The sequence below is a fragment of the Pongo abelii genome, chromosome 16 (genome assembly GCF_028885655.2).
Source record: "Pongo abelii isolate AG06213 chromosome 16, NHGRI_mPonAbe1-v2.0_pri, whole genome shotgun sequence".
In the NCBI taxonomy this organism is placed as follows: Eukaryota; Metazoa; Chordata; class Mammalia; order Primates; family Hominidae; genus Pongo; species Pongo abelii.
Genome location: NC_072001.2, coordinates 76,983,009 through 77,007,724, shown reverse-complemented (window position 1 = coordinate 77,007,724; position 24,716 = coordinate 76,983,009). Strand labels below are relative to the sequence as shown.

Genomic DNA, 24,716 nt, shown 5'->3' with positions numbered 1-24,716 from the left:
AGTGCAGTGGCGAGATCTCGGCTCACTGCAACCTCTGCCTCCTGGGTTCAAGCGATTCTCTTGCTCAGCCTCCCGAGTAACTGGTATTACACGCATGTGCCACCACGCCCAGGAGAGGCAGAGTTTCACCATGCTGGCCATGCTGGTCTTGAACTCCTGACCTCAAATGATCCACCCACCTCAGCCTCCCAAAATGCTGGGATTACAGGCATGAGCCACTGCGCCCGGCCAAGGGTTCCTCACTATAAAATGACTGAAGGAGTTTCTCTCCAGGCTGTTAAAAGACAAGAAAAGCACACAAAGAGTTCTGACATAAAACTGCCATTCTATCTCCAAAGTTCCCATGAGCCTACATTCCCCTGCAGGTCACCACCTGCCCCAGCCTTTACATGGCTCATGTCATAAGGAGATGGGTCACCCCATCTCCTGCCTTATGGGAGAGGGAGGTTGTTATTGCACAAGTAGTACATAAATACATTCTCATTGTAATAAAAACTTAACCAATTCTGAAATATGTTGAACTCTACCCAGAGGGGAATACCATTCAACCCAGGATAGATCTCCCTCCAGACCTGCTTCTATGCATTTATCTCATTATATAGATGCATCATTTCAAGTAGTTCTTTTACATGTAGGTATTGTTCTGCAACTTGCTTTTTTCACTTCACAATCCCACGTGCTATTTATATCTCCTTTACTTTCCCGATGGATTGAGGAGGTTTACCAGAGATCCAGAGGGTGGGTACAGAGCCCCAGAAAGAACATGGGGCTGGAGTCAAGCTGACCTGGATTGAAATCCTGGTCCTGCCATTGCATCTGGGTGACCTTGGGCCAGTCCCTAAACTCTCTGAGCCCCAGTTTCCTCACCTGCAAAATGGAGATAGCAATAGGGGTCACCTCAGAGGCTCAGTGTGAGACTCCACTATGATATGACAAAGCAGTGTTAATAATTTCAGATCCTCAGCCTGATCCTCAGCTTCCCTAGGGCTTTGAGTACAAGGATTTAAGGGTCTGGAAGTCCCTGGTGGGCAAGATGGTCCTTAGAAATCAGATCCCAGAGCCTTGAGCAAGTCCTTCCTCACCCAAGACAGACAAGACACAGGAAGAGAGAAAGCAGCAGAGCAGCGACACGAGACACCCAGAGTCGCTGCTCCATGGCTGCAGACCACACTGGGCCTCTCCAGCCACATTGGGAGTGCTGGGTGTCCTGCTCCTCCACATCCCATAGAGGTAGCAGTGGTGACATCTGTCTGGCTTCTGCTTTCTCTAAGCTGGGGAAAAGCAAGCTGCTTTTTTCTTTTTTTTTCTTTTCTCTTTTTTTGAACATACAGGGTCTTGCTCTGTCACCCAGGCTGGAGCGCAGTAGTGCAATCATGGCTCACTGGGGTCACTGCACTCTTGACCTCCCAGGCTCAAGCACCCTCCCACCTCAGCCTCCTGAGTAGCTAGGATTACAGGCACATGCCACCACACCCGGCGTTTTGATTTTTTGATTGCTGTTGCCCAGGCTGATCTCGAACTCCAGGGCTCAAGCAATCCTCCCACCTCGGCCTCCCAAAGTGCTTGGATTACAGGCGTGAGTCACTGTGCCCTGTCCCAAGCTGCTCTTAGTAAATATCTGTTGATTCCACGATCTATTCCTTCACTTCTGGAGCCTGTTGGAAGATTCTTCTTCCTATTTCAAAAATGGGGAAACTGAGGACAGGGAATGTCAGAGGCTCTAGACATCATCTGGCCCATCTCCCTCATTTGACAGATGAAGAGACAGAGACCCTGTAGGGAGGAAAGCAAAAGGCATGGGACATCCCCGGCATAGAATGAATACAATAAATGCTGCATGAGGGGCCAGATGTTTTATTTAATCCTCATCCAGGCCCGTGGGGTAGATATTGCCATTTCCCATTTTACACACTAGAGACCTTAGGTGGCTTTCTCCAGGGAGCACCGCCAACAGGAGCCAGAGTTAGAACTCCAGTGCGCGAGTCTCTCACCCATCGGCTCCCAGCGCTGCCCTCTCTTGCCTCCTGCCAGTCGTCCCACACACTGCCTCATCTTCCTAGCCTGCCCCCTGGGCCACAGCTCCCTAGGAGGCCCCTCTGACCCCCCTCCTGTGTCCCACTGCTCTGATACAGACAACCGTCCTGACCTTCAGGACCCCTGAGCTCTCTGACTTGATGAAGAATCTGTCTTCTCTCCCGAGACTGTGGGTCGTCGAGGAGAAAGAGTCTAATTCTGAAACATCTCTGGGTCTTCATATCCAGCATAGAGCCTGGTCCAGAAGAAGCAAATGTGAATGTTTGTGGAAGGAAAGGAGGGACAGAGGGAGGGACTCCAAGGCCATGCTTTTTCCTCTGTCCCACAGCTTAGTTGACACAGCCAAGACTCTAAGATTTTTTTTTTTTTTTTTTTTTTTTTTTGAGGTGGAGTTTCTCTCTTGTTGCCCAGGCTGCAGTGCAATGGCACGATCTCGGCTCACCACAACCTCTGCCTCCCAGGTTCAAGCAATTCTCCTGCCTCAGCCTCCCAAGTAGCTGGGATTACAGGTATGTGCCACCACGCCTGGCTAATTTTTTTATATTTTTAGTAGAGACGGGGTTTCTTCATGTTGGTCTGGCTGGTCTTGAACTCCTGACCTCAGGTGATCCGCCCACCTCAGCCTCCCAAAGTGCTGGGATTACAGGTGTGAGCCACGGCGCCCGGCCAAGTTTCCAAGATTTAATCCCACATTGCACATCCCCTTCCCCCACCTCACTGCCACTGGTCCTCTCCCTACTCCCCAGCCTAACTCTCCCAAGTGCTAGTCCTCCCCACTGGTGAGGGCAGTAACCCCTCCCCCACCTCCCCTGCCACACTGCCCACAGCCCTCAGGGACTGCCCTGCCAACTGAATCCCACCAGGGCCCAGGGCCTCAGTGAGGGCTCTCTCATCAGGCCGCTCCCCTTAAGCAGGTGACAAGGCCTTGACCACAGACCCGCGGGGGAAGGTCTTGAAGGCCTGGCCTTGCCTGGCCCTTCGAAGCAACTGAGAAAGTGGCCACCTCCTCCACAGTGCCGCCCTCCTGCTGGCTGGAGCCTGTGTGGTCCACGCTCCCTCTCCGAGGTGGGTAGGGGGCTGGGGAGACTCCCAGGGTTTGTCAGCAGAGAACCATAGTTGGGGAGGACTGCGTTTCCATGGATACAAGCCATGGGAGCTGCTGGGAGATGGGGCCATGGTGTACACAGACACAGATCCACACGGACCTGCAAGAAAAATAGCAACAGATTTGCTGAGTCATTGGCCCCACATATTTATAGTTTCTGGCAAAGGCAGACCTGCCTATCAGAGGCTAATAATACTGCAGCAGCGTGTTAATTGCAAAGACGGAGCCTTCAAGCATCCATTCAGACACCCGAGACCGCTCCTTGAATAAAGAGTGGGGCCGTCACAATGAGAGCCGGGATGCGCGGAGGCAGCGTGTGTGCTTAGGAGTGTATGTGCATGCAGGTATGTGGAACCCAGCTCTGGCACGTTCGGAAAGCCAGACCAGAACCACCCCGCAGCAGAGTATTAGAATGCGCTCTTCAATCACCTAAGGATATCTAGGATTCAGCCCACTCTACAGATGGGCAGGGTGTGTGGAGATTGACAAGAGGAGAGCAGGCTGGTTGGCTATGTCCCAGGGGTGAGAGGAGGTGGACGGGGTGCTGGTCTGCAGCCGTGAGAGACCTTTGTGGGGACAGCCGCTGTCCTCTAGCTCTGCACAGTTGGGTAGTTAGGAGAAAGAGAGAAACAGGCCTCTATCTTCTGGAAGGTCAGCCCCAGTGGGCCACCTGACACACCTGAGATCCCACAGGGCCCCAATACAGGAGGCAGAGTCAAGGACGTAGGTGCCAGGAGCGTGGGTGAAGTCTTGAATAAATACCCAAGGGCTAAAGTCAATCCTAGAAGACGATCTATATCGCTTACCTCAGGGAGCCAGGAGGCCCATTTAGCTCTGAATCAGGCAAGCCAAGTTCTCACCTCCTAGGACTTCCACCCGACATGGTGGTCCTGCCCTTGGAGCACTGCCTTACAGTAGCATTAGTTATATCTCATTGCCTCTGCCCCTCTGGGGGCTTCATATGTTCCCAGCACCTGGAAGAGCAGGCCCTCAGTGAGGGCTTGTAGATGAAGAACCAAATCCCTCTGGGTTTTGAAAGCAGTTCTCAGTCCCCCAACTCTTCTGAACTCCAAACCAAATCCTCCTCCCCTGGCTTGGGTTCAAGTCTCATTCCTGGCTGTAGTCCTCTCTGGACGTGCTCCTTCCTACACTGAGCCCTTCGCTGGATGCAGAGGGCAGAAGATGGGTCTCTGAAGGGATCCCCGTCTTCTTATTTCAGCACACACACTCCTGCCTTCAGGACAAGGAGGGCAAGGATTGCTGAATGCAGCCTTCCCTTTGCTGCAGCTGAAACAGCCTCCTGGCCTCTAGCCTCCAGCCCAGCCTAGGAGGACAGGGTCATCCTCTTTCCCGGAGGGATCTGACAGCAGATGGGTCGTGGCCTCCAGGGACTCCCGAGGAGCAGCAGAGCAAGGCTCTGCAGGGAGGAGGAGTAACCAGGCTCGCTGCATGAGCTGGGCCTCCATTTCTCCCACTCCTACCCCCAAAACAGCTCAATCATTCGTGACTGAGTTCACAGCATTCCGAAGTAAGGAGGCAGAAAAGGAGGGAGGAGGGGAGAGAAGAGAGGGACATCCTTTCAGTTCTCACTTCTCTTCAGGAGAAGGTTGACTCAAGAGCTATTATTAATAGTAAATTAAATAGTGCAGTTATTCTGAATAATAAAAAGCTCTTCTGTTCCAAGTTTTCACTGTCCTCTCTCGAGGGAAATACCTGCTGTGGCCTGAGATGTGGCATCTAGTGAATAGCATTAATAGGACAAAGCAGATGCTCCCGCTGTGCTCAGTCTCAGGCCACCAAGTCCCCTCCAAAATGCCTCCTCCACCCAAGCATCAAGGTGCTGGGAGAAGACAGGCTTCAGGTGCCCCAGACACCCCAGATCACCCTGCAATGATCACACCGCAGAGCCCAGGCTGTGTTCACCTCAGGGTGGAAACCTTGTCAATGGCATCCCTGCTGGCGAAGAGTGGTCCTCCCACTTGCTAGCCGTGTGACCTTGGGCAAGCCCTTGAACTGTTCCATTCCCTCATCTGTAAAATGGGAATAATGATAGTATCTCTCTCATGGGTTTGCTAGAAGGATCAAGGTTAATATGCATAATATTGTTATTATACGTATAAAGGGCTTATAACTGTGCCTGGCATTTAGTGCAATGTAAAGGTTTGTTAAATAAGAGGCTGCCAGGCTGTGCAGAAGGCAAACCCAAGATCCAAGACTCCATGCGTCAGGCTTGTTGTGATTGAAACCATTACAGCAGAGAGCTCCTCAGTAGGTGTCAGCCCAGGCTGATGAAGGGGATGCAGCGATGTGGTGTCCTGCTCCTCTCTGGGCCTCAGTTTCTCCACCCATGCATGGGGGACAAAGGTGTATGAAGCGACAGCTGTGGCCCAGCCTGCGCTGACCTGTAACTTATAAAACAGCTAATGTCCATTGAACTCCTACTATGTGCCAGGCACTGTGTTAAGTGCTTTATAGTCAGTCAGTCATTTCATGTAATCCTCACAACACCTCCATAGGTAGGTACTCTGTTCCACAGATGAAGAAATTGGGGCTCAGAGAGGCTAAGTAACTTGCCCAAAATCACACAGTTAGCAAGAGGTGGAGCTAGAATTTGAACCCGGGTCTGCCAGACTCCACAACCCAACTTCGATGCCCTTGAAGTCATGTCACCTAACCTCTTATTATATTGTAGCCAGGAATGTGTTGTGTAACTCAGGATTGCTTGGACAAAGGAGACAGCAAAAAAGAAGGGGCAGGTCTGGGCTGCTCCTGTCCCACCCCAGGCTTAGCAGCCAAGCAGCCCTCCATTTGATACAGGTTGAACATCCCTTATCCAAAATGCTTAGGATCATAAGTGTTTCCTATTGGGGATTTTTTTTTCAGATTTTGGAATATTTACAAATAGTTAATGGTTAAGCATCCCAAATCTGCAAATCCCAAATCTGAAATGCTCTGATTAGTGTTTCCTTTGAGCATCATGTCCACGCTCAAAAAGTTTCAAATTCTGGAGTATTGCAGGTTTCAGATTTTCAGACTTGGGATGCTTAACCAGTATCAGCTTATCTGAAGAGGTGAGGACTCTAGCTGGCTGCCTAGTAGTTGGGGGAACACAGAGAGTTGAAAATGGATCCCATGGAGAGTCAGGTGAGAAGACTCTGGGGGAATCAGGGGATGAACCCGAGGCCCGGTGGAGAGCCAGACACAGAGCTATTGCCAGGCCCAGGCCCAGAGCAGGTGCCAGCATCTGGGATGTGCAGGAAACCCCGAGGGATGCAGCCTATCAGAGCCCCTCCTGCTCATTCCCTCCCATCTACCCCGAATCATCTGGTCCCTCCTGGGCCCACTTGGCTTCCTCTCCTGCATCTCCAATGGCAGCAGCTTTTGAGGGGGGAACACTCTCCCCTGGGGCCCAGACGCTGTGCTAAGTCGTTGTTTCTGAGGAGGAAACAAGGCCGACTGCATTTTCTAAAGAGGCTCCAGGGAGCTGCAGCCACCTGTGAGGCCTGCGACTGGGGCCTCTCAGCGCCCACCACTGGGACAGCGAACCCTGCAGGTCACAGGCGGTGGGTCAAGTAGGTGGTCCAAGAGTGTGAACAAAATGTTTGACCTAGGGCTGATTGAGAAACATTTGTGATGGGGCAGACACTGGGCTGGGAGATGAGATAGGGGTGGATCAGGCAGGTCCTCAACCTCCTGGGGCTTCTAGAGATAGAGGTGAACATAGAAACTAACCTCCCCCTGTTAAGTAGCAAAGAGGCGGTAACCGAGCTTTGTGGGGTCAGAGGAGCAGGGACTGATAAGTGCTGCCTGGGAAGGAAGGTGGAAAGGACATTCCGGGCAGGAGAGCAGCCAAGTGAGAGGGCCGGAGGCATAGGAGACGTGGGGGAGCCTCCTTCCAGGAGTTCTGGTCCTATATGGTTCTAGGGGAGAGATTGGAGGTGATAAGTGGGGGGTGTGGACAGAAGCCAGTTGTAAGAGGCCTGGAAAATGCACACAGAAGCTCGAGTTTCCTGCTGAAGGCAATGGGGAGCCACTAAAGGGAGTCATGTGATCAGACTGGCCTTTAGAAAGATCACCCTGGGAAAAGCTGACACCCCATAAAGCTCTCCAGAGCCCCAGCTCAAGCCCTTAGGCATCACAGTGCTCCTGCCTGACAGGCCATCCTGGATTAGGGGGTGACGAGGGAAAAGTTACAAGTTCACATCCATGGGACTCAGCACAATACAGATCCAACCAATACAGATTCTCCCCAGCAATGGATCTCTTCCCCAATTCAAAGATGTCTACATTAGAAGTGATGACATTTACATATCAGAAAATCCACCCCTATAATTAATCATGTCAATTACCAGACAGGAAATAGTTTTGTGATAATCTTAACTGACATCAAAAACTCATTTGATAGAACTGAATATCCATTCTTCTGAAAACCCTTAGTAAAATAAAAATAAAAGAATATTTCCTTGGCATAATAATAATTTTAAAAAACCTACCTGCAACCAACCGTCAACATCATTCTTAGCAATAAAACACCTAGCCAGGGTCATTCATATTTTAGTCAGGGTGGGATGAGAAAGCCTGCTATTATCACAATTATTTTACATTGTTTTGGAAGTTTTAGCCAAGGCAAGAGTACATTAAAAGACAAAAGGAAACACAACATTTGGAAAAGAGGAGAAATTGCCATCATTATTTGTACATGATATTGTTTATCCAGAAAACTAAAGAGAATCAACTGGAAAACTAATAAGAGACTATGAGCGAGGTCAGTAAGATGACCAGTTTTGAAATAAATACACTGGCAAAATCCAGTTAGAAACCTTAAGAAGAAGAAAAGTGAGGAACGGAGTGAGGCAGTAGCTCAAGGTTACTCAACGTTACAGAATAAGCCCAAGCACCTCAAAGGTCTCCTGTTAGGGCCCAGCCTAGCAGGGAGGGGGAGAGAAAGATGGGGTGCACCAGCTGGAGCTGCAGAGGGCAGGGAAGTGGGGAGGAAAGGGGTATCCTGAAACATCTTTCTGGGCTGGTAACAGTTGGGCTTGGACTGGGAGCTGCCCTGTTGGGGGAATATCCAGCCCTGTGGGCCTGGTTACCAGCAGCCCTGGCAGACAGCAGCTCAGGGCAATGGGATGCAGGCAGTTCTGAGAGCCGGTACCTGACTGCTGGGGGCTCCAAGATGCAGCAAATCCAGGGTAGAGGACTACAGACCCTGATGGAGAACTGTCATCCACTGCAGGGCACAGAGTCCAGCAACAAGATTCCAGCTAAGTGTCCCTTAACATTTGATGGGCTGATTACAAATTGCTCCTCTGGATTCATTAAAGTAGATTTCCCAAGAGAAGCTGTCCACCGCAGAGTCACACCCAGCCAACCTTTGAGCTCCATTCTGATGTCAGGGGCTGGCTCCTCAGCTCTCTGCCTCCAGGCTCCTGGCAACTGGGCCCTTTCTTGCTTGGGGTGGCATGATTCCCCTGGAGGCATCCGGCAGGTCTGCAGATGCACAGGCACTAGATGCAGTGGCCCCAGGGCCATTCTTAGAAAGTGAAGCTTGGCTTTTTTTCTCCATCCATGGTGTGAGTATGGCATGAAATGCAGCATGGCTCCTCTCACATGATGAACAATCTCTGGGATTTCCACCCAAACTTCTCCTTTCTCTCTTGTCCTCCTCACTCACGGGCCCCATCTGCATGAGAAGAAGAGAAGAGAAGAGAAGAGAAGAGAAGACAAGAGAAGAGAAGACAAGAGAAGAGAAGACAAGAGAAGAGAAGAGAAGACAAGAGAAGAGAAAAGAAAAGAAGAAAGAAAAAGAAAAAACAAAAATCAAACGAACAAGATATCACTCATTCCCCCCATCTACCCTCTCACTCCACCCCACCCCATTTGCTCCCCATCCACTCATACAACTGCCCCTGTCCAGGGAAAAGACAACTACTTCCAGATAAGATGTTACCATTTACAAGGAGGTTTCATGCAAAGCAATGGTTGGAGCTTCCATGGTAGAATTTTAGGACAATATGTAGAAGTATAAAATTTTAGACATTGAATTATGTGAGGATCGAATAATTGAAAGCTGGAGTTTTTTTTTTTCTTTTTGAGATGGAGTCTCGCTCTGTTGCCCTGGCTGGAGCGCAGTGGCATGTTCTCCACTCACTGCAACATCCACCTCCCAAGTTCAAGCGATTCTCGTGCCTCAGCCTCCCAAGAAGCTGGGATAACAGGTGCCCACCACCATGCCTGCCTAATTTTTGTATTTTTAGTAGAGACGAGGCTTTACCATGTTGGTGAGGCTGGTCACAAACTCCTGATCTCAGGTGATCCGCCCTCCTTGGCCTCCCAAAGTGCTGGAATTACAGTCATGAGCCACCACGCCCGGCCAAAAGCTGGAAATTAATGAGTTCAATGCAGACTTCAAACTTCATGAGGAGGCTGTGGCTGTTGAGTGGTGGAGAGGAGAGGAAGGGAAGGAGGGAGGAAACAAACACATATTGAGCACCTACTCGGTTCTTTCCCTGTGATGTCCCATGTAGGCCACAACCATAGAGTGCAGGCATTATTTACACCTGGTTTCAAACCCTGGTCACTTGGATCCCATGATCCTGTGTTCCCAAGCTCCAGCCCCCAGCTGCTCCTGAGAAAGCCAAGCTTCAGAGAGCAGGGCTCCCACTCCCAACCAGACGCTCATGGCTTTCTCCTTTCACACCCAGGCCTCTGCTCTGCTGCTCACCTACCTTGGTCTTCTCATCTGCCTTGGTGCCTAGAATTACCCGATCACTGCTTCCTACCTTGGGGTCAGAATTGCCCTCCCACGGGTGCTCTGTGACCACACAGACATCCCTGTGGGGGCCACACTCAGCACCAAGCCCTCATGGAAAGGAACTTTTCAGGCAGGACGGGGTGGGGCACAGAAAGTTTCCTTTCTGTGGAAACTTTCTGTGGGGCGGCGGTTTCTGTTGCAGGTCCTGGCCTGGCACGTCCCCAGCCCCCAACCTTCCCTCTTCAGCAAGCTCACTGATTACCTGGAGTCCTCGTCCTCAAGCCCGGAGTCTGGAAGAAGACTCTTGGAGGTGGGTTTGTTTGGCCTAATTCACCAAGTCCCCCTGGCTCCCTTGGTCTTGTCACCATGGAAACCTTGTGAGGTCACCAGCATCATTCAAATAAGAGAAAAAAACGTTTCTCCCTCCCACAAAGTGAGCTCCTAGTTGACTCCAATGACTTCTATGGAGGAACCGGAGGGCGGGGCCCAGTCTGAGGAAAAGACCTGGCCCAGCCCTCAGGGATGGGTTAACCCCTTGATGCCCAGATGATGGCTGCTCAGACACAAGCCTTCTGCCTCCCTGAAGTTTCTCAGGCATCTGTGCCCCGGAAGAGTGAATCCTGCAGCTTTGTATACACACCAAACAGCTTCATGCTATACCTGGAAAGTCGGGGAAGGGGCTCTGAATCCAGGCAATGCTACTGAACAAAAACTGCCTACTGGAGATTCAGGGAGCTGTTGAGAGGCAGGGAGCTGGGGGAGAGAAGGGAGCTGGAGCTCTGGGTCCCTGCTTCAGACCCTTCTCCCTCTCAAGCAAAGGTGAGAGCAGGAGCTGCCAGGTACAGCTGGTACAAGAGCACAGGGTATTTGCCTCTCCCCATGCCCATGCATTCTAAGGTTGGCTCAGCTACTGAAGGCCCTTCACACCCTTTTCCTCCATGCTGCCAGCATGCCTGGGACACTTGCCCACACTGGAGAGGGCCTAGCCTACCTTCTGCCTCCATTTGAGGCCAGCATGAGGGCCAACAGCCAGGTCCTCATCCACCTTTCTTCTCTAGCAGGCCACTCGGCTCTTACCTATCCCTCCCAGGATGCAGAATGCCTCCCCGTGCTGCCCTCCTGGAGTCCACATTCTTCTCACTACTTCCAGGACTCTTCCCAGCACCCACTCCCACTGCACGTCTCCCCCACCATCCCCTCTGGCCAGTGGGTCTCCTCGCTGTTCTAGGTCTAGAACATGCTGCTTCCTTTATTCACATTCCTAAGACAACCTCTCCCTCCCTTTGTATCTATTTTAATCCTGTATTGCATTCCTTCACCATCATCTATGCACTTTCACCTTTCTATTTCCACAACACCCCAGCACTACCATCAGCACCGGGCTTCCCATCAGCACCAACACCACTCACCACTATCGTGAACCACCACCATCCCCCTTCTATCACGCTGCCCCTCACCACTGTTACATCTTCTCACCATTGTCACCACCATCCCACAGTCAATGCCACACCACCGTTTCTACCATCACCAACACTGTCAACACCATTCTCACCACCTTCATAACCACCATCACAACGTGGCTGTGACCACAACCACCATTCCTACCACCCTACTGTCAGTACCACCACCACCATCTCCCTCATCAGTGCTGAACTCACTATTACCACCACAGTTACCATCACCATTCTTACCATCATCATAAGTCATCACCACCAACATTGTCACCACTACCACCACCATAACTGCCATCCTATTGTCAACACCAGCACCACCACCATCTCCATCATTGGCACTGCACTCACCATCAGAACCACTGTTAACCTGTTACCACCATTGTCCATACCCTCATCAATATCACACTGTCACGACCACACATTGGTATCATCATGACCATGCACTCATCACCACCACCATCATTTGGAGGGAAATAATGTGTTCCTTCATAAAATCAATCAAGCAATCAATTTCAAATCCTTCAAGAGAGGCCATAAAAGAACCTAAGTAGAGTGGAGCAGCTGGAACTTACGGCCCCCATTCTTGCTCCCTGGGATTCTGCATCCTTTGGATAATCTCATACTAATTGGCTATTGTTGCCACCAAACTGGCCCTAGGAGCTCTTTCTTTAACACCTCAAGGCACAGCTGAGATAGAGCTAGAGCATTCATAGTAAGTGGGACAATAATATTAAACAACTGATGAGAGTATAAACTGGCACAAACTTCCTGAAGAGTAGCTGAACAATACAAGAAAAATCTTTGAAAAGTGCATTCTCAGAAATCTTACTTCTAAGAAGTTATCATAGGCAATAATTAGATAAATTTGCAAAAATTATGTGTGGATGTATAATAGCAATCATTGGAAACAGCCTAAATGTATAGCAAAAAAAAAGAGATTGTTTAAAGAAACTATACGGATTAATATGCAGCCATTAAAACAGAAAATATAGATTTGCCTATTGACATAAAAATATGCTGACTCTATATTGTTAATAACAAAAGCAGGTTTCATATCAGCATTTATAAAATTATCCTCTAGTTCTAAAAGTGTAAATGTCTTCATGAAACAAGATGAAAATATTTGCACACCTGGCATCAAAATTCTTAGATGGAAAACTGTCTTTGGGAAAAAAAAAAAAAACACTTTGGTCAACTATCTAGACATACGGTGATTGCAAACCACTCAGCATGAGACAAGGAGAGGAATTCCTTTTGCTCCTGAGGAAGGCGGCAGAGAAAGGGGAGATGATCAGAGAAGGAAGAGCCAAAGAAGTTAGCATGGAGGAGATGGTGCAGATGCCAAGAAAAATGCCTAGTGAGGTGGAGAGTGGGGGAAGGCCTTTTAATTTCCCAGATCATTGCTCTTTCTCCGAAGTTGCTTGTGTGGCTGGGCCCCAGGGCTCATGCCTGTAATCTCACCACTTTGGGAGGCCGAGGAGAGAGGATTGCTTTAGACCAAGAGTTCCAGACCAGCCTGGGAAACATAATGAGACCCCCATCTCTACAAAAAATATAAATAAATAATTAAAGTTGTTTGTGTGGCTACAGTATGAACCATTTCTTCTTTTCTCCCATATCAAATTTTCAGTCAAGTCTACTGAATGCTCAGAGTTTCTGAATGAAGGATTTTTCTGTGAGAATTGGAAAAGGGGCCAAGTTTCAGGTCTGATCCACCCCAAAGTGGTTCTTTCTGGTGGAAAAAAAATTAGGGATGACTTATGTATTTGTTAGTTTTATTTGTATCTTCTAATTTTCTAAAAGAGACAGAAAAGAAAAATAGTAAATATCAGGGACCACAAATGGGGAATACATCATAAAGTCAGAGGGAAGTGAAGAATCTGGGTTACAAAATGTGGCCTATGTCCTCTCCCACAGACCCCAGGCTGTTTGCACACTGTGGGCACTGTCTTGATACCCAGCACCCAGAAGCTTCTATCTAGATGTCTCAGCACTTTGAAGCCTGATCCCAAGAGAGCAACGTCCTGAGGAGACACAGGGAATCCCTGCTTGAATGCCTAAATTTAGCCCCATCTTCTCACTCTGATGAGAAGCTCAGAGGACCCATATCTTCCTGCATGGTGAACAACAGGAGGTGATCCCCCTTTTCAGGGGTGTCCTGCCACTCACAGGGACTTAGGCATGTAAGCCTTCACCAGATAGTGTCTTAAGATGACACCGCAGCAATCCTAATAATCATATAAGAGGTACACACACAATCGCAGTGTGGTCATTGGTTTTGGTACACCACCAGCGCCATCATCATCACTATCGCCACCATCGCCATCATAACTTCGAGTGACCTTTTAATTCAAGCAGCGTACATCTGTCCAGTTCTGCCCACCTTCTGGGCCTGAAAGGACACAAAGGAGAGGCAAGTGGGGGAGTGCTGTTTCGTTCCCATCTCCCAACATGTCCCCGATCTGCACAAAGCCCTGTGAAGTTCATTCACTTGGTATTCAATGGAATAATGTAGCTGGTAATGAATTTGTTTTGCATTCAGTTGGATAACACTGTTAGTTATGAATTTATAATTTGCAGAGGGATAAGGCTGTTTTTTCTTCAAGGCGTCAGAGAAGCTGTTGCTTACAAACTTGTAATTCGCCGCTGCAAATCCATCTGTAAATGACACTATTGCAAGCTGAAAATCTCCCAGGCACAAGGAATACAGCCTCAGAATTAAATCGTGTGTTTGACAAGAACCTGCTGTTCTTGTCCAGCCCTGGCCCCCTTGTCCCGCCCTTCCTCCTGAGTTCAACCTCAGTCTTGCCAGCTTCCTTCCCAGTCAGTTCAGCCACCACCACCCTCACTCCCTAACAGTCCAGCCTCAAGCCCTCTGCTCCTCTCCTTCCATATCCAGAGGGGGTGTAAATAGCCCAGTCAAGGTCACATAGCTCTCTGGGGGAAAGTGCAGACAGGCTCAGCCAGCACCAGAATAACCCATGTCTGTGGGATAAACACAGAACTCCATTGTCCATTTCTAACTCTCACTGGGCCTTTGTTTCCCCATCACTGATGTGCTACGGTTTACATGTGTCCCCCAAAAAGCATGTCTTGGAAATTTAGTCCCCAATGCAATAGTGTTGGGAAATGGGGCCTAATGGGAGGTGTTTAGGTCATGAGTGCTCTGCCCTCATTAGTGGATTCATGCTTATTATATAAGGGCTTGAGGCTTCAAGTTCAATCTCTCTTGGCCTCTTTCAACCTCTTGCTTTCCACTATGGGATGAGGCAGCAAGAAGGCCTCAAGAGATACTGGCACCTTGGTATTGGACTTCCCATCCTCCAGAACTGTGAAAAATAAGTTTCTTTTTAAAATAAATTATCCAGTCTGTGGTATTCTGTTACAGCAACACAAAACAGACTAAGACAGACCCCAAGCCTTTTAGAAGTATTTTCCCAGATTTGCCAACTAGGGCATGAATAGGAAGTGAGTTTGCCCAAGGAAGCCTTCCAAAGAGTGGGAAGAATCCCCTAACCGGGACTGAGCCCAGAGAATGGGGTAGGAGAGTTAGGAGTCAGAGGTGGGAGATTGGTTCAAGAACCAAAAGGGTGGAATTGGGTGGGGGACAGTGACTTGTGGACAACTTGGCAAGGATTCTTTTTTTTTTTTTTTTTGATGGAGTCTCGCTCTTGTCACCCAGGCTGGAGTGCAGTGGTGCAATCTCGGCTCACTGCAACTTCCTGCTACCAGGTTCAAGGGTTCTCCTGCCTCAGCCTCCTGAGTAGCTGGGATTACAGGGGCTTGGCTAATTTTTGTATTTTTAGTAGAGATGGGTTTCACCATCTTGGCCAGGCAGGTCTTGAACTCTTGACCTCAGATGATCCACCCGCCTTGGCCTCCCAGAGTGCTGGGATTACAGGCGTGAGCCACTGCACCCAGCCTTGGCACAGATTCTATATAGAGCTGAACTTCTGTGCCTCAACCATTTCTAGCATCTTGTGTTTTACGCTTTTTGTCTTATTTCCTGTGTGCTTCCCTCCATTATTAACTGATTTGTTCTTTTTTTAATAAAAGTTACTTCCAAAGAGTTAACTTTGAATGAAAATTCAAAGGAAACACAATCTATAGCTGGGCTAATGAATAAGATTGGTGCTTGGTAGCAAGTCAGACCTGGAAACAAATCTGGGGGACTCATCACCAGAGAATCCATCAACAAGCATTCATAGTTCTCCATCCCTAGCACACTCCAGATGCACAGCTAAAAGTGAGGGACACAAGAATAAACAAGACAGCATGGCCTCTGCTTTAGAAGCTTACGGCTTAGTGGGGAAGATGGGCCATTGAACACACAGCTACAATAAAGTGTGGTTACTGTTTTGATAAGAATTTGTGTGTGGTGATGCCCCATGGCAGAGGCACGAAAAATAGTCTAAAAGGGTTTAAGATGAGACCTGCTGCTAATGAGCTGTGGGACCTCAAGCAAGTTGTTTAACTACCCTGAACTTCATCAGTTGTATTCATTGAGCAACTGTATTGCAGTCACTTCATATTGTAGTCACTTCAAGGGATATACATTCTAGCAGGGAATGTAAGTGTTACGCTGTGACAAATAACGGGTAGGAGGACATCCCCCTGGGGGATGGCTTTCTGGAGGCTTGAAATTTAAGTCAAGTCTTCCAGGCTGAGTGGAAGTTAGCTAGGTGAAGAAGCAGCAAGAGTGCCCCAGGCAGAGGAAACAGCATGTGAAAAAAAAAAAAAGAGCCCAGAGGCAAAAAAATGTGCACATCCAAGGCACTGAAGGCAGGCTCGAGTGACTGAAGGGCAAAGGGCAATGAAAGTGAGGAAAGAGGGGTGCAGGAGAGAGCCACGGGAGCCAGACCTCAGGGCCTTGTGAACGTGGTGAGAATTTGGGGCTTGGAAGATGTGAAATCGTGAGAGGTTTGGAGCAGGAGAATGATATGTTAGACTGTCACACTCCAAGTTTTTTAAGAATACTGTGCTCCTATGAGAAGAATATATGGAAGAGGACTAGAGAGCACATGGTGGGGGCTGGGGGTTTCATTGTCTGGTTGAGATGCAGGTGCCTCAGACAAAGGTGGTAGCAGCAGAGAATTGAGACAGGAGGGATCTTCAGGAGGAGAATGAGCAAATGGAAGTGGATTTGAGGCATGCAGGAGAGAGGGGAGGAAGATATAAAGGAAGACTCGCAGAGTTCTGGTAAGAGTGGCTGAGGTAGGGAACATGGGGAAGAAGAGTGTCTTAGTCCTTTTCTGTTGCTACAACAAAATACCTTATCCTGGGTAATTTGTAAACAAAAGAAATTCATTGCTCACGGTTCTGGAGGCTGGAAATCCAAGATCAAGATGCCAGCAGTTTCAGTGTCTGGTGAGGGCCTGCTCCCCAGAGATGGTACCTTCTCCATCCTCATGTGGTGAAAGGGGCAAGGCAGCTCCCAAGGGCACTAATCCCATTTGTGAGGGTGGAGCCCTCATGATTTAATCACTTCCCAAAGGCCCCATCTCTTAATACTATTACACTGGGGATTAGGTCCCAACACATGAATATTTGAGAGACACCACATTTAGACCATAGCAAAGAGTTTACCCTGAGGTCAGTTTTGAATCTGAGCTTCTCAGAAGACATGAAGATGGATCCATGAGTCTGGAATTGGAGAATCTGGGCTGGAGATGTGGATTTGGGATTCGTGGCCATATTGGTAGTAACTGCAATCAGCAGAGAAGGATATACAACTGAGGAGGCAGAGAGAGACATGAGAAAGCAAAGGACCCAGAACTGAGCCTTGAGCAACTCCAGCATCCAAAGTCGGGCAGTGTGGAAAGTGGGCAGAGGAAGCTGAGAGCCAGCCGTGAACATGCAGCCTGCAGAAATCCAGGAAGGCTGGGCATCCCTGAGGCCGAGAGAGGACAGGCGGCTGACTTTCCAAATGCAGTGAGAAGACAAGTCAGATCAGGGCTCAAACGTGTCCTGTGGATTGAGCATCTTAGAGGTCACGGGTGTGTTTAGCATTTAAAGGCTTTTCAGGGGAGTGGTGGAGGCGGATGCCAGATTGCAAGGAAGAGGGATGAGTGAGAGCCAGGGGAGGAGAGGCAGGGAATGGGGACAACTCTTGGAGTGAGTTTGGCTGTGGAAAGAGGAAAGACAAGACAGTACTTGGAGAGGGAAGTGGGATCTTACTTGTAAGATGAAAGAATTTAGAGAGCCAGTTTAAATGCTGATGGGAAGGAACCAGGAGAGACAGAGAGAGAGTAAGTGAAAGAGAGATTTTTAAGGATAAAAGAATGGGGAGTAGGGTAATGGGCAGCCTAAATTCCCCAGAAGGCAGGCAGAAATGATAACAGCATACTTCTTCCATGCCGTGGCAGGCTAACTGAAGATTCTTTGAAAGTACTCTGCAGAACATCGTCTTCCCATAATACCCCAACATCCCATTTTCAGAAGAGGAAGTAGAGGCACAGAGAGGGCATATGCTTGGTCTAAGTCACACAGCAGGGCTTTGCATACAGGTCTTTCCTGGGGAAAGTGATGTCTGAGTGTTGGAGTTCTGGGGAAGGCCATTAAGGTTCAGGGTACGTGTTGGGGGGACCCCTGAGTTATGTGCCATGCCCCTTCCTTCCAGTTTTTTTCCATCTTAGGGTCATCTTTAACATAGTGTGTTTAACAAAGACGCAAAATAAATAATTATTTGAGAGAGTCACTCAATATTTACAAAACATACCTTGGGAACTGACTTTGACTGGCTCTACTGGATGTCAAGGGCATGGAGGTGCTCTCCAGCAGCATGTGGTCTGTGAAAGAGAGCTGGATTCACAATGGCAAGGAAGTGTGGCAGACACTGTACTTGCGGTGGACGAGGGCTCTGGGGTGGTGCAGAGGAGGGACCTCACACACTGGAAGAATATTTCAGGAGGGTCTGGGGGTTGGTCTCGAGAAGAGAGAGGAGAGGAGCATTCCAGGCAAAGAGGAGGGCAGGTATAAGGTGGTGGTGAGGAAAAAGCTGAAAGCAGCTCAGCATGGCAGAGGCACAGAGAACAAGAGGCAATAGAGAAAGATGAGGTTGGAGAGCTAGACAAGGGCAGGCTCCTGGAAAGATGTGGACGCCAAACTAGGGAGACCGGACTTCCTCATAGAGACAGGGAGCTGTGGATGGTCATAAGTGGGTAGATCAGAAGGCTGGTACCAGCAACAGCAACAGCAGACTTCATAGGGTAAGTGTGAAGATTGGCAGATCCATCAGGAGGCTGCTGGCTAATACAGGGGCTCATGGGTGCAATCAAGAGCCTGGTTATCGACAGGGAGATAAAGTGGGTGGAAGCAACAGGACTTAGTAACTGAAGAAATGTGGAAGAGCTCTGGCTCTAGGGTGGCTCTAACTCTGGCTCTGGCTCTAGTGTGATCACAAGTTTGTGGCGTGCATGGAGGGGTGGAGGGCATTGACATTCTCTGAAATCAGGAAGACAAAAGGGGATATATTTGGAGGAAAGGTAATGGGTTCCAACTTGGGCATTTGAGTTTTAGGTGCCTGCAAGACAACCTCATGGAACTGTCCAGTAGACAAGTGGCAATATGATCTGAAGCTTTGGAAAGGTCTCCTCTGGAGACAGTGAATTGGAAGTCAAAAACTTTTGGGGAGTGTGAAGAGCTCCCTTAGGGAAGGTGTATAGAGTGAGAAGAGAGTCTAGATGAGAATCCCGAGGACTCAGCTTTTTTTTTTTTTTTGAGACGGAGTCTCACTCTGTCACCAGGCTGGAGTGCAGTGGTGCAATCTTGGCTCACTGCAACCTCCACCTCCTGGGTTCAAGTGATTCTCCTGCCTCAGCCTCCTGAGTAGCTGGGACTACAGGCACGCACCACCACGCCCAGCTAATTTTTTGTATTTTTAGTAGAAATGGGGTTTCACCATGTTGGCCAGGATGGTCTCCATCTCTTGACCTCGTGATCCACCCGTCTCAGCCTCCCAAAGTGCTGGGATTACAGCCATGAGCCACTGTGCCTGGCCCTGAGGACTTAACTTTTAAGGGGCCAGAGAAAGAAGTTGAACACTTGAAGCCAACTGAGAAGCAGCAGCCAGAGAGGCAGGAAGGGAATCAGGAGAGAAAGGAGACATGAGGCCACACAGGAGAGGGGACCCGGAAGTAAGACAAGCTCAGCAGGGTCAGGTCCCCCAAGGTCGCTGCCTTGGATAGGGGAAGAAGAGTGTCTGCTGGTCTTAGCAAGGATAATGTCCTGCACAGTGAGGGTTATTCCAGCAATGCAGTGACAGCAGGCACGGGTTACAAGGTTTGAGGAGTGAGTGGGAAGTGAGGAAGTGGAAGGAGTCAGTGTAGAAAACTCTTGAGAAACCTGACTCAGCTGGGGAGATTATTGTGGGCAGCAAGATGACAGAAATGTCCTCAGACATGGCTTTCCCAGTGTGAACCCGACACTGTCCAGCCACAGAAGGAGATATGTCACCCTGTCATTCTGAAATGGCCTTTCCTTAGCGATTCAGGTATGATTCTCTATAACTCCTTTATTTGGGGACTTTCTCATGAAAAGTTTGCCTCTGATGCTATCCACTCATCCCAACCTTTGTGTTTAGAAAATTTCCCTAAGCCCCCAATATCAATAATAATAGGTAGTATTTATTGAACACCTACTAAGCCCTGTGCTGAACATGATAATGGACTGTTTTATTTAGTCCTCAAGACAGCTACCAGGAAGGTATTTACACAACGGGAAACTTAGGCTTGGGAAGATTAAATGAGTAACATGGTTAATGGAAAAGCAGGCATTGGAGCCTTATCATTCCAACTCTACTGCCTAAGTGTTAGGCAGTGCTTCCATTTCTCTCTGTAGACTCTCTGTACTGTCTCTATTATTTGTTTGAAGCCCTAACATGCCCACTGTCACCCTGGCACTTCTTCCCTGGTGTCAGGATCCATTGCTTCTGAGAATCTAGCTTGCAGACTGAATCCTCGTTCTCTCCTGAGCTGCATGCCAGTCTCAGTCCTGCGCTATTAGAGAGAGTAGACTGCAGACTAAATAAAAACAGTTACCATTTCTTACAATTCTTCCAACTCCTGCTCCCTCACCCCCACACCCCAGGCACTGTGCTTGGTGCTTTTTGCTCCTTATCTCATTCCATCCTCAAAGCAACCCTAGGCAGTCACTAGTACTTTGCCTATTTTATAGACAAAGGATCTCAAGTTCAGAGAGGGCAAGTAACTTGCCTGAGATCACACAGCTAGCAAATGACAAAGCTGGGGCCCAAATCCAAGTTGGCCTGATGCAATAATCTCCCAAATGCCCCCACTTCCCCTCCATGGCCAGAGGGCAGCAGGTCCCAACCCTCTGGCTTCAGGATTTGGAGACATCTTACCCCATCTGGGAACCCAGTTACTCAGTCAATCATTTAGTCAGCTCAGTTAGTATTTCCTGAGTGCATCTGTCAGGCTCCAATTGGTTACACGAGACAGAGACTCCACCAAACGAGCTGGAGCAATATGAGGAATTTATCGGCTCTTATAGGTGAGTAGGATGTTGTTGCAGCTCACCGGACTGAAAGAACTGCAGGAGTGAAGGCCATGAGAACCAAAACTGGGACTCAATGCTGCTAGCATGCTCTCTAAATTCCTCTCCTCTCTGCTGCCTTGCTCAGCTTCCTAGATTGAGTGGGAAAGATGGCTTGTCAGCAGGTTTGGACCATAACATCCAGTTTTGCACCCCACTAGGAAGAGGGGCTCTTCCTCCCAGCATCCACATATCAATCCCAGGGAAAGAATCTGATTGGTCCTGCTTAGGTGATGTGCCCACCCCTTGGACCAATCACTGTTGCTGGAGGATGGGGTTCCATGGTTGGTGCAGTCTGAGTCACATGCCTACTTAGTGGCAGTGGGATAGGGATGGGTGGGAGTAGTGGGCACTTTAACTGACAACCCACTAGGATTATGTGATGACAGCAGGGAGTTTCCCCAAGAAAAGGAATGCTGGAACTGGATGGTGGAAAACAGGCAGAGAGGTAAAAATCACTGTATACTGTCTACTGCCTACTGCAGTGGTCCATGTGAGAGATGGGCAGACACACACAGACCCATCATGAGGAGTTCACAGACTCACAAGGAAATAAGGCTTACAGACATGAAGCCATGAGTAAGAGCTGATAGCAACTACCATTTACGGAGCACCTACCAGGTGCCAGGCACTGGGCCAAGTACTTCCATGTGCATTATCTTATTCCATGCTCACAATTACCCTGGAAAGTAGTCATTATTGTCCTGATTTTTCTGAATCAGAGAGACAGTGAAATACACCCCCCCCTTTTTTGACAAGAGACCCAATTCAAGAAAGAATTAAAATGTTTATAGGCTCCTATCCTTGCTCAGAGAGGTTAAGTGACTTGCTCAAGGTCACACAGCTAGCACATTAAATGAATGCCCTGGGAAGCATTTGGTTAAGGGCAAAAAAAAAGTGCTTCCATTTCTCTCCGTAGACTAAAGCACTAGGGAAGTTTGCCTAGAGGGTGGGGGTTGGGGGTGAATAAGCAGAGATCTAAAGGATGGGACATCTAGACAGGTGGCCAGGGAGGTTGGGTGGAAGAAAGGATGGATCAATACCCAAACACTAAGGAAGGCAGGTCTGAGCACCACCCAGATACTATCTATTCCCTCTCGCCTGTGGCAGCTCTTGGAGATTTACAATCAGAGACCCCTTCTCCTGAGTCTCCTCTTCTCTAGCCTGCTCTGACCAGCCCTACCATCCTTCATAGAACATATACACCAGTTACGTCCCCTATTCTACCTGGCTGTCTTCCTATGGATATACCCAATGAATTGAGATGCTAGGCACGGTTTGATCCACACAAATGACAGAAGAAATGTTACCTCCCTTTTTCAAAACACTGCGCTTCTATTAATGAGACCTGAGATCAATTATGTATTAAGCAGTCACAGTCCACCCTCTCCAGTCAAGCTCACTGCCTCTTAACCTTGCCCGTTCAAACACATCTCCCTCATCCTGGATGAGGGCGGATGATTCCCTGAACCTAAGACTAGAAACTCATTTTTCTCAGGCTTAGCCCATTTTTGGTCTCGGCTGTTCCTTAGCATCACTGCTTCCACAAAAGTGATTGGTGAGACTCTGTGATTCCACTTATATGAGGCACCTAGAGTAGTCAGAGTCACAGAGACAGAGGATAGAATGGTGGTTGCCAGGGGCTGGCGGGGGGAGGGGTGATGGAAAGTCACTGTGAGATGGAATAAGATAATGCATGTGGAAGTACTTGGCCCAGTGCCTGGTGCCTGGTAGGTGCTCCATAGAGAGTGGCTGCTATCAGCTCTTAATCACAGAGTTTCAGTTTGGGATGATGAAAAGGTTCTGGAGATGGGTGGTGGTGATGGTTACATAACAATGTGAATGTACTTAGTGCCACTGAACTATGCACTTACGAATGGTTAAGATGGTAGATTTTAGGCCAGGCACGGTGGCTCACGCCTGTAATCCCAGCACGTTGGGAGGCCGAGACAGGCGGGTCACGAGGTCAGGAGATCGAGACCATCCTGACTAACACCGTGAATAATAAAAACACAAAAAAATTAGCCGGGCATGGTGGTGGGTGCCCGTAGTCCCAGCTACTCGGGAGGCTGAGGCAGGAGAATGGCATGAACCTGGGAGGCGGAGCTTGCAGTGAACTGAGATCGTGCCACTGCACTCCAGCCTGGGTGACAGAGCGAGGCTCCGTCTCAAAAAAAAAAAAAAAAAAGATGGTAGATTTTATGTTACGCGTATTTTGCTACAATTTTTTAAGTGATTGGTGGGCCCTCTGGATCCACCCCCTCAGGAGAACCTCTTCCCAACCCAGGGCAGCCAGATTCCCACCCTCACAGCTTCTGGTTCTCCAAAGGCAACCCCTGAGCTGAATCTCAAGGAAGTAGGAGTCAGTTCCCCCAGCAGCCCTCTGTGAATACACCTCTGAGATAACTTGGAGACCAAGGAACATCATTAGCACCCACAATACCATCACTGTCTCTGAATTCAAGCCCCCCATGGGCCAGCCTCAAACCACCACCTAGCCCCACCTCCCTTGACCCCTCCTCTGCCTCTAGTTCAAGATCTCTGCTTCCCTGCCACTTAAACTTTTGAAAATGTCATCTGTACTCACTCCTGTTCCTCACTGTGTTGGGCACATAGTCCTCGATGCCCAACAGTTTGGTTCCTGTCACCTTCTACCCTCCAAAACCAATTGCCCCTGCCATGTCACCAGTGGCCTCCTGAGTACCAAGACAAATAGACACTTTCTGTTCCTTCTCTCACAGCCACTCCCTGCCGCGTTCGACACTGATGAGCACTTGCTTCTCCCAAACTCCTCCTACTGGGCCTACATAACTCTCCACTTTCTGGTTCTTCTCCTATCTTCCTAACCACTCCTTCTCCCTCTCACTCATGGACTCTTTTCTGAGGTTCCAGCCCAGAGCTACTGCTTTTGTTACTTCTACACAGCGTCCCTGTTCGTCTCACCCCCTCTAATGATGGTTCAAAAAAAAAAAAAAAACAAACAAACAAAGAAAATGTTACTCTCAAGCCCCAGCCTCTCTCATGAGCATAGATTCATAGACTCCACTGTCTTCTGGCCAACCTTGTAACAGCCTCCTAACTGCTCTATCTCGGTGGCACCTCCTCAGACCCACTCACAATGCCCCAGAGGGGTTTCCTGAGAAGGCAAGCAGGCCCAGGTTCCTCCCAATATCATAGCTCCCTCCGCCGCGGGATAAAATCTAAGCTCCTAACCATGGTCTCTGAGTCTCTCTGTGGTCTGCAGTCAAAATGGTATCTAAAAGGCCACAGTTAACTTAAACTCCCCTCCTCCCATTTCGGCTTCTGAGCCTGTGCTCCCACCCTCCTCCCTGCCTGGAATGCTGATCCCCACCCCCCCACACTGACAGTCACTCCTACTCCTCCTTTGAGATTCAGCTCAGGGGTGGCCTACCTAGCAGAAGCTGCCAGGCCCTGGCCTGAACTGCACCCCCCAACCCACACTTCCCTACCCCCTGTTAACATTGCTTCCAGAATTTGCCTCTGTTGTGACTCAGGAGTGTCCCCGAGCCGTGAGCTTTCTGAAATGCTCCGGTGGCCCCAGAGTCTAGCATGGAACCTGATGCACAAAAGGCCTCTAATACATGAGTCAATGGTTGAATAGCTGAAGGAAACGATGGGTGTCCAAGACAGCCTCCAACCCCCAGCCCTGCCGACCCAGAGCTTGGCACACAGTAGGTGCTCAGGAAAGGTTGGCAGTATTCTATTTTCTTAATGAATGTGATTTCAGGCAAGGTCGGGGGTTGGGTTATGTGGGGGGTAGAAGGGAGGGTCTGGATGCGGGAAACGTGGCCAAAAG

At 49.0% G+C, this 24,716-nt stretch overlaps 1 long non-coding RNA gene across 1 annotated transcript; it reads right to left on the bottom strand.

The window, feature by feature from the left end:
• Positions 1–1,845: 1,845 nt before the first annotated feature.
• On the bottom strand, positions 1,846–13,158 carry LOC112129066 (uncharacterized). Its single transcript, XR_008513686.2, has 4 exons — positions 10,156–13,158; positions 9,414–9,571; positions 3,946–8,822; positions 1,846–3,239 (listed from the first exon to the last, which is right to left on the bottom strand). It is a non-coding gene; the product is annotated as an uncharacterized LOC112129066 (long non-coding RNA).
• Between the last annotated feature and the right edge of the window lie 11,558 nt (positions 13,159–24,716).